At 43.9% G+C, this 8,937-nt stretch overlaps 1 pseudogene; it reads left to right on the forward strand.

The window, feature by feature from the left end:
• Positions 1–6,509: 6,509 nt before the first annotated feature.
• On the forward strand, positions 6,510–8,665 carry LOC6539230 (annotated as a pseudogene).
• The last annotated feature ends 272 nt before the right edge of the window (positions 8,666–8,937 follow it).

Genomic DNA, 8,937 nt, shown 5'->3' on the forward strand with positions numbered 1-8,937 from the left:
TAATGCAGCTTCAGGGTTATCAGTCTAGGGTACTTGTATGAAATACCCTAGCCTAATTTTTGTGGGGGGCTTTGTAACGGCCTGCCGCGGTAGTTAAAATAACCGCCAATAAACATCGATATTGGTATGGTAACTGGTAATGGTGTCGCCATCTCATAGTCTTACCGGCATATTGTAATATAATATGGATAGAAATATTTAGGTATCGATAGTAGTATGGATACTAAAAAATTAGTGTTGATAATCGTGGCTCCTGTCACTGTTTACTTTGCCACGGCCTATTCTTTTCTTGGCGAGTTGGAATACAGACGTGTGCATCTCCGAAAGCCAAAGCCGAAGGAGTTAACAACGCCTCGTGGTCTGGTGTGGAGTCACAAGTTCCTCTGCCTGCGTGTGCAGCAGGGGATTTGATGGAAGCTATAGCGATTAAATCGGTGAGAATCCTCTCGTTTTATAGTCAAATGGCAAAGTAACAAAATTTACTTGGCCAATTAGGAATCTGAAATTTATGGAAGTTGTTCTTAGTTGTTGTTTTGGGGCGAAACCTTGTCGAGACGCTCTGCATCGGGCGCTCGGCGATAGAGTCCCTGAGAGGAAATTTTAGTAAATTATAATGTGGCGAGTGCCAAATCAATACGAGGATAAACATTGAAGTAAACTTTAGCCCAATTGTCCAAATTCTAGTTCTTTAATTCTATTAATTACTGGAGGATAATGTTCCAGTCTTTCCTTATTCTAAGAATTATTATAATGCTTATCACCATAGGACATAGACAATAAGAATAAATCATGGATGTTTAAATTTAAAGTGAACTGAACTCATGTATTCGTGTGCGTAGGAAAATTCAAAGGGGTCACCAAAACCGAGCTCTAAGGCGCGTGATCATAGGATGGGAGGGCACAACGCGACCCTAATAACAGCCGTGGGATCAAACTATTTAATAATAAAGGGTGGCCGTGCTTGAAACGATGCAGGCAAGAACAACACCCCCCCAAGCCGACGAGCAAGGCCGGATCCTATAGCGTGCCCCCGCAAGTATCGATTCTCGGAGTCTTAGCACAGCACCCGTCCTTACGCGTTACACACGTCGGGGTCACCAAATGTTTAGCTATTGAGCTTTTTTTGGCGGCTGCATGACCCAACATTGGCATTATAGTGAGATTCGCAAAAAGAGTTTGGCAAATCAATAAAAAATTACATGACATATGAAAAAAAAAAAAAACAGGAATAACGCTAGTCGAGTTCCCCGACTATCTGATACCCGTTACTCACATAGTAACATAGGACATAGAAACAATGTAGCACCATTTGTGAATAAACCCTAAGCACCTTTAATTTAATCGTCACATAAGGTATCCTTATTTCTGGCAACAAAAAATCTGGACTTTTTGGCTGAGAAACACTTGGAGCACCGGAAATATAAAATTTTAAGTTCGACGATTGCCTGGAGCAAACAGCATTTTGAAATTAGTCAAAACAAAAAGCAGAAATAAAACGAATATTCCTACCATTCAGATTCAATCTGTGAAAATGGTGATTTAACAATAAACGAATTGTGGTGGAAAATCCCGATGAAGATATAGTCAACCACGTCTACAAAAACACTCAAGTATCAAGAAGTTAGGTTTACTCTGCATGACACAAAGGGGTCAGCTATGATCAATCACCGAAGGAGTGAAAAACTTCGGAAATAAATGTGTATGCTTGGTTTCATAAAAAGGTAATGTTCTGCTCCGATAAGCATATAATTCCAAAGTTATCGAAGTATAAAGTAAAGAGCAATAATGCTTGAGACTTGACGATTTTACAAATTCATCCGATGGGCTGGCTTATCAGCTATTTGGTAAAACAAAGGCTCGTTAAGCAAAGTCATTTTCAATTAAATTCATCAGCTCATTTTTTTTGCTCTTTTGCTCTGCTGGTTTTCGAACTGCCTCAAATATCATCAATACACAGGGGAGTACTGTGGATCTTTAACGACAGCATTAAAGCCATTCTTTCAAAAATTTCATTCTTTTAATATCCTGAAAGTGTGTTTGTGTTTGTACGAACTGATTGTATTGGTCTGCACGCCACGAGATATGTGCGGCTAGCTCAGAAGATTTCACTTGTAAGTCCCACCAAATTTATATTAAAAGTGATCATCGGCTTACTAGTAACAACACATACCAGTTCTTTTTTTTCTTGATCTTTATTTGACTCACTTTATACTTTAGTTCGATTTCCCGTGCTGGGATTCCTCCACCGTGGAAGTGATTGCTCGCCCAGGTGGTGAGGAGTTGGGGTGTGGGCTAAGGGAAGCGTCACCGTTCAGACTAGGGTAGACAGCTGCTGGGCTCTCAATTAAAAAATTAAAATAAAAAATAAAATTACAAAAAAGCACGCTGGCTTTTGGTTATAAGGTTGTTTATTAGGATAGTACTCGTTCCATTCTATATTACTTGTCACTTCTGAGTTACAGCACGTCCGATCGAGGTGAGATTCTGGCGGCGACAATTATATAGAACATTGTATAGAGAGAAGACTTATATGGGAGACCGCTTCGATTAGCTCTGGCCACTCCACCAACGTTACCGGATCCCACATTCGGCCTCCCTGACGTTTTATAAACTCTGCTACTGTCGTAGTCCTATATGGTCCTTCCCCATGTCCTACTCTTTCGACATCGTAACTCTGTGCTTTTGACTAATGTGACTCTTGCTTTTGACTAATTTATATGGCCCTAAGTACTTTTCTTTTAACTTCAAGCCGGTTCCGTATTGTGTCCGTTTAATAGCTACCAAATAATTGACTGCAAACTTTCTTTCTGCCTTTCTCGGTACTAGGCTATTGGTCATAATAGAACAATACACCCTACTCAGGGCATCTACATGTCTCATCTTGTTAACTGACCTATGTTCGATTTCATAATCGAAATCTTGCAAGTACATTGCCCAACGTAAAACTCTAAGTGGAATCTCCTTCCAGTCATTAAAAAAGCATTGCAGTCCGTGACTATCTTAAATCTTTTCCCCAAAACCTAAACTTTACCAAGGTTGCATTGACTGCTAGCACTTCAAGCAAATATGACGCCAGACGTAAAAACCTTTGGATTCCCTTTTTATCCCAAGGAATCGGATATTCAGCCACTGCTCTTGGTTTCTCCACACCTGGTTAAATTGTGCCATTCTCTACGATATATCTAAGAAATTTACTATTTTCTTCAATATCTGACACTTGCTTCCATTTATTCGCAAACCGCTTTCTTCTGCCATCTTCAACTCGCTTAATTCTTGTTCTACACTCTTTCTAGCGATGATAACATCGTTCATGTACACGACTGCATCATCGTTCTTGATCACATCTCATAGAACTGCCATTACACATCTGTTAAACTACTGATACCGAAAGGTGTACTTTTAAGATTCTGGTGACACAGGAACGTGAACGAATCCATTTGTCATGTCAAGAGTTGTGAAAGCCGTGACACCTTGGAGTTTTTCAATAACGCAATTCATGCGTGCTGTTGCGAAATTATCTCTAATTATCTTTTGTTTCAGCCTACTATAATCGCAGCACAACCGCTTTTTCCAATTCTTCTTATCTACCAAAACAATTGGCGAAGAAAGCTCTGAAATATTTTTAATTATTTCTCATTCCTGCACCTGATTATCGACTATCTTTTGATACCAGTAACTCATCTGTCAGTAAGATCTTCATTTCCACTGGTGAACTCGGATTTATCCTTGGTTTATAAATCTCTACCGGTGACTCTATATCTGATGCGACTCCCTTGCCTTAATGATCCAAATCTTATCCTGACTTACAATTTTTTGTGGTTAACATACACATGCTACCAAATTCGTTCTTTCATTGTAAACATGAACTTTCATCTCTCAATGGATCATCTGATTGCATACACTGAACCCTTTCGAAAATACAGTTCCTGCCTTCCTGGCGACGATTGTGGCTTAAAATTGGGGCTTGTGGGGCTTAAAATTGCATCTAACTTCATGTCCTCGTTTGGAATCTCGAGGAGTTTAATCCACATTTCTACGCCATCGATACTAACTGGCGCTTAGTAGCTACAGAAAGTCAGCACCTGACTTTCTTCAATTTCTGTCAGAACTCTTTGTCTGTCAATTTTTGTGAAAATGTTTTTTGTGAAAAATATCGAAAAATTGATGTTTCTAAACATGCTCGCACACACCGAAGATGTTCTGCTGCTCCCGTTCTGCAATTCTCTTGTCTGCTCCGTTGCTTGTCCACCTCTTGATCCTATCTTGCTGCTTTTCTATTTATCAAGCCTATACCGCTTCTTCTCCGGGGCTAAGCTCAATTGGAATTACCACCAGTCTGCCGCCATATGTCCGTGTTACAATCCTGCCCAACACGTTTTTGCCCGCACGCTAAGTTAACGCTACAAGCTCCCATATCTTGCTTGATCTGCCGCTGCCGCTGCTTCTTTACTTCTGACCTTTCCCAGCCTGCTCGGCTGCTCTTTAATTCTTGCTCATTCTTTCCTTGATCACCGCCAGGCGTATTTTCCATCCGCACTTCTTCCCTTGCACTAGCTCACTTTCTCAGAAATTCCGTGTTCTGATGAAATACCTTACGCCATATGATGAAATCCTTTTCCGGGCTCTGTCACTTATTGACCAATTTGTCTATCTTATTCCAAAGCTTTTAACCAGTTTTAAAGTTCCGATTATTCCATAATCTTACGCACTGCACAATACTATGTTTTTATATTCCTCTTGTGTGAAATATAAATTAAGGTTCAAATTATCGAATGGTGGGCAATATCCCTGTTGAGCCCCCCAAATTGCAGTGTCCTCTTTACATTAAATAATGGTATAACGCTGGCCTTTAATTATAATATTGATTATTATGATATTACTGGTTCCATTTGATACTATTTGTCACTTAAATTAACAAAAACGTCCGATCGAGGTGAGGCGCCGACGCTTCGCGAGGAGTTGTCACATTATTTGGCTGCAATCGATTACCCTATCCTATAGTACATTTTATAAAGAGGAGACAAACACTAATATGTGAGGCCACTTCAAGTAGCTCTGGCCACTCCAACCCCGTAACCGGATCCCACAGAAATTGCTGTCGTATGCGGACTCACGGTATCTATCGGCTGTATCCGCCAAGCAATAGCCGGGCGAAACCGCACTTCTGCTCCCAATTGTCGCGCCAGTACCACGCCTGCTTGGTTCCCACAGATGCTCCAGTCAATCGCTTGATTTATGTACACAATCTCCGACACAGTTGACCGTGTCTTCACCACAATCCCGCCACGCTCGGGTCATTTCTAGGATTGGGTCCGCCTGTTCAATCGCTTTCGGACTCGTCGGGCCAACGCCAGGGTCTGGTCTGAATTCGCGGTGGAGCAAGGCGGCTCAACCAAGCCACTCTTTGTCCTAATGCACCTCAGCTACCTGTGTCTCAATTCGGAGACTTTCCTCGTCCCGAATGACTCCATGTAGCAGTCTTGTTCCCTGCTGACTTTCAAGGAGCTGAGCTCCCTTGCTTATTTCGTTGCTTCACGTTGTTCACTGAGTTTCTTGTTCTCCTTGACTCTCTAGCTTCCACCGTTCCGCCTGCTTATATAAGCCTACTTCAGCCATTATTTCTTGATGTCTCCAGTCTTCGGATTCAAAGTCCACACATTTACCGTAATCCTGGTCCAGCTTGGTACCATAGCTTCCCTTAACGTGGCACGCCGAAGCTTACTGTTCTACTGCTGTCCTTATCCAGTTTGTACCGTCTCACTCTCTCACTGGCAAGAGGAAGCCCCTTCTTTCGCAGTTGACATTTGTGCGAAGCTCTGTTCTTTTTTTAATTTGCCGCCCATTCTTGTTTCCGTGAAGCCACTCCTCGTTTCACCATCGCTCTTCTTTCTACAATCCGTACTTTCTGTTCTTCCGTCATCTGGTCACACCTTTTTCTCTTGATATATTGTTTCCACCTTTCGATATCATCTGTTGGTAAGGCAGTAAGGCTCAATGCACTTAGTATTCTCGCAGTATGACTCGTCATGTGCGGTATTTTCTGTATTTTTGCATCCCTTATCTAAGCTCTGATGACTTTAAACAAGCGATGGCGATATGTTTGATTATGAAAAATGTTTCATCTCTGTTTATCCTTGAAATTTCTTTTCCTGCATCATTCTGCATGCCTTGCTGTACCGCTGTACAGTCCTTTCTCTTTTCTCGCTAGTATGTGGGTTCCTTGGGTTCGGTAAGTACAATTTTCCTCCGTACCCCGCTTAATTGCGACGTGCCCCCGTTAACTCCGGCCTTGGCCTGACACTGAACGGTAGACTCGCTCCGTCCATTCTCCTTAATATTCTCGGTGTTTCCTTCTGCAGACTCTGGTTGCCTTCCTGTACCTAGCGTTTTTCTGTCGTATAGTGCGTTCGGTAGCCTCGGCTCGCGGCCTTGTGTCAAAAACGCCGGTGAGTAGCCCGTAGACTCTGATACCCTGGAATACAGCTACCATCATTTAGCCTCACAAAACCTTCGGTCACACCGCACAGTACTTTCTAAAAAGACAACAAATCTTCTGGCGAGCGGACGTGTCAGCGGACAAAAGGCTTGTGAACAGAACTGAGCGAAAGAACAGAGAAGAGAACGAAACGTTACGGACAGCGGGGAAAGGTGGCAATTGAAAGAAAGTGCCATACAGAGTGTGCGAGCGAGAGGGAAAGCCACCTGGGTATTGCCTGTGTGTGTGTAGTAGTCTAGTTTGCGTGTTGTGTGGGAGATTGGGAAATTTCCAGTCATGTCGGTGGAATCCTCCAGCTCGGCGGTCCAACAGCCGCCGTCGTCCTCGAACTTACCGCTCCTGGGCGACAACCAGGCTGTGGCCACTACCAGTTCCGCCTCCTCGGCCTCTTCGTCCTCTTCGTCGTCCTCCTCGTCGGGAGGCGGCGGCAATGTGGTGGGCTTGCCGCTGGACACGCAGAGCAGCGGAGAGCCGCCGGCCAAGAAACAGTTGTTGGACGGGGGTGCCACCAGCAGCAGCGGCAGCAGTTTGATTTCCAGTGCCGCAGCCGCTTCGGGAATGCATGAAAAATTGGCCCACCGCATCTCCAATGCCTTGTGCTGCGCCGTCTGCCTGGACTTGCCCAAGACAGCCATGTACCAGTGCCAGATGGGCCATCTGATGTGCGCCGCCTGTTTCACGCATCTGCTGGCGGATGGACGCTTGCGCGATCAGATTGCCACTTGCCCCAAGTGCCGTGTGGAGATTTCCAAGAGCACTGCCTCGCGCAACTTGGCGGTGGAGAAGGCTGCCTCAGAATTGCCCAGCGAGTGCCAGTTCTGCAACAAGGAGTTCAAATACAAACCTCTCGAACGTCATGAACATCACGAGTGCCAGGACCAAATGCAAATATCATCGCATTGGCTGCCAGTGGCGTGGACCCTTCCACGAGACCAACGAGCACGAGCGCATCTGCTTGCATCCCCAGAAGTCTGCATACGAAGTAATGGCAGCCCTGGAGGCCCACGATGAAAGGATTAAGGAGGAGAAGAAGATGTTCAACACCCTTATTGACTTGCTTAGCTACGAAAAGATCATGTTCAATGATCTGCAAATGAAACCGTACCGCACAGACGCGTACGTGCACAAGCTTTTTTACGAGACGGCCCGCTTCTCGGCCTTCAATCAGCAGTGGGTGGTCAAAGCGCGCATCAATAACTGCCAGCGCGATCCGCATCAGTCCAACGAACGGACCATTACCTATCAGCTGATCCTCAAGACCAAGACCAGCACGCCCATGAGCATGCATTTCTTTGTGCTGAAGGGCACGGACATGAAAGTTTCAACACAGATATACAAACACGAATTCACCGAGACGAGTACCGAAAGCGAGTACTATGTCTTGCCATTGCCAGATGGAATCGGGGGTAGCGGCTCAAGTGAATGCAACCGTATGCTGGCCAACAAAGGCATTAACTTCCGCCTGCTCATGTTTCTGCTGAACAAGTAAACACGTTTGCTTGGCTAACAGAGTACCGCTTCCCGATAACCCACAACCCGTTCACAGAAACGTCGTAACATATTTCAATCAAGTTCAAGATCACACAGACGTAACGCGGTAGGTTGTAACCTAAGTTTAGTGTAGATTCGCCTACATTTTGTACATGAGATAGCGCCATTTTATGGAGACACTTTTTAATAGCAAAGTTAACTTAACTGTTAGTGCTGGTGGCGAAATGGATACGATCGATGGACAAGACGGCAGATGTGTGTTTGACTAGGGTTTAATGATCTCACAGGAAGAAGCCAGCCCACGCTAACCCGATAATACCGATAATAACCATAAAATAGCTGTAGATTAACTTTTTAGACGCAAGGACCGCGAGTCCACGGCTCCGTTTGTAAGAAGAACAACACCAAGTTGAAATTCGAACTCTAAGCAGGCGCATATAAAGCGCTCTATGATTATAACGTTGCTATAGATTACTACGAAAACATAGCCCGGGCCGAAGAAAAAATAAATCCCCCCCCGCAAAAAAAAAGTCTTGTCTAATCTCGTCTAATCCTCGTTCTGTTGACCATCTTACGATTTAATGCTTACAAACTTACATTCGTACATGTAATATTTATATGCATTGTTAAATGATAACTATAGCTAATGCATATATAATAAAGATACTTCTAAATAAACATCTTTCATCCTAGTTCCTCTGGTTCTATGCGGTTCGTTCCCTACATCGGAGGCTAATGCGGGGTGAATGCCACCAGAAACTGCTGCTTTATTCCCATGTCATCACCACTTTTCTAAATGCTTCTTGCTACGTTTTCGCCATGGCTGTTCGGAAAGGTACCAACTTCATCAGTTTTGAAAATCTGTCGATCAGCACCAACAACATATCGTTTTCATGCTGTGACCTAGGTAACGGGTAGACGAAGTCGGCAAACACTGTTGCCCATTATTT

The sequence above is a fragment of the Drosophila yakuba genome, chromosome 2R, assembly GCF_016746365.2.
Source record: "Drosophila yakuba strain Tai18E2 chromosome 2R, Prin_Dyak_Tai18E2_2.1, whole genome shotgun sequence".
NCBI classification, from domain to species: Eukaryota; Metazoa; Arthropoda; class Insecta; order Diptera; family Drosophilidae; genus Drosophila; species Drosophila yakuba.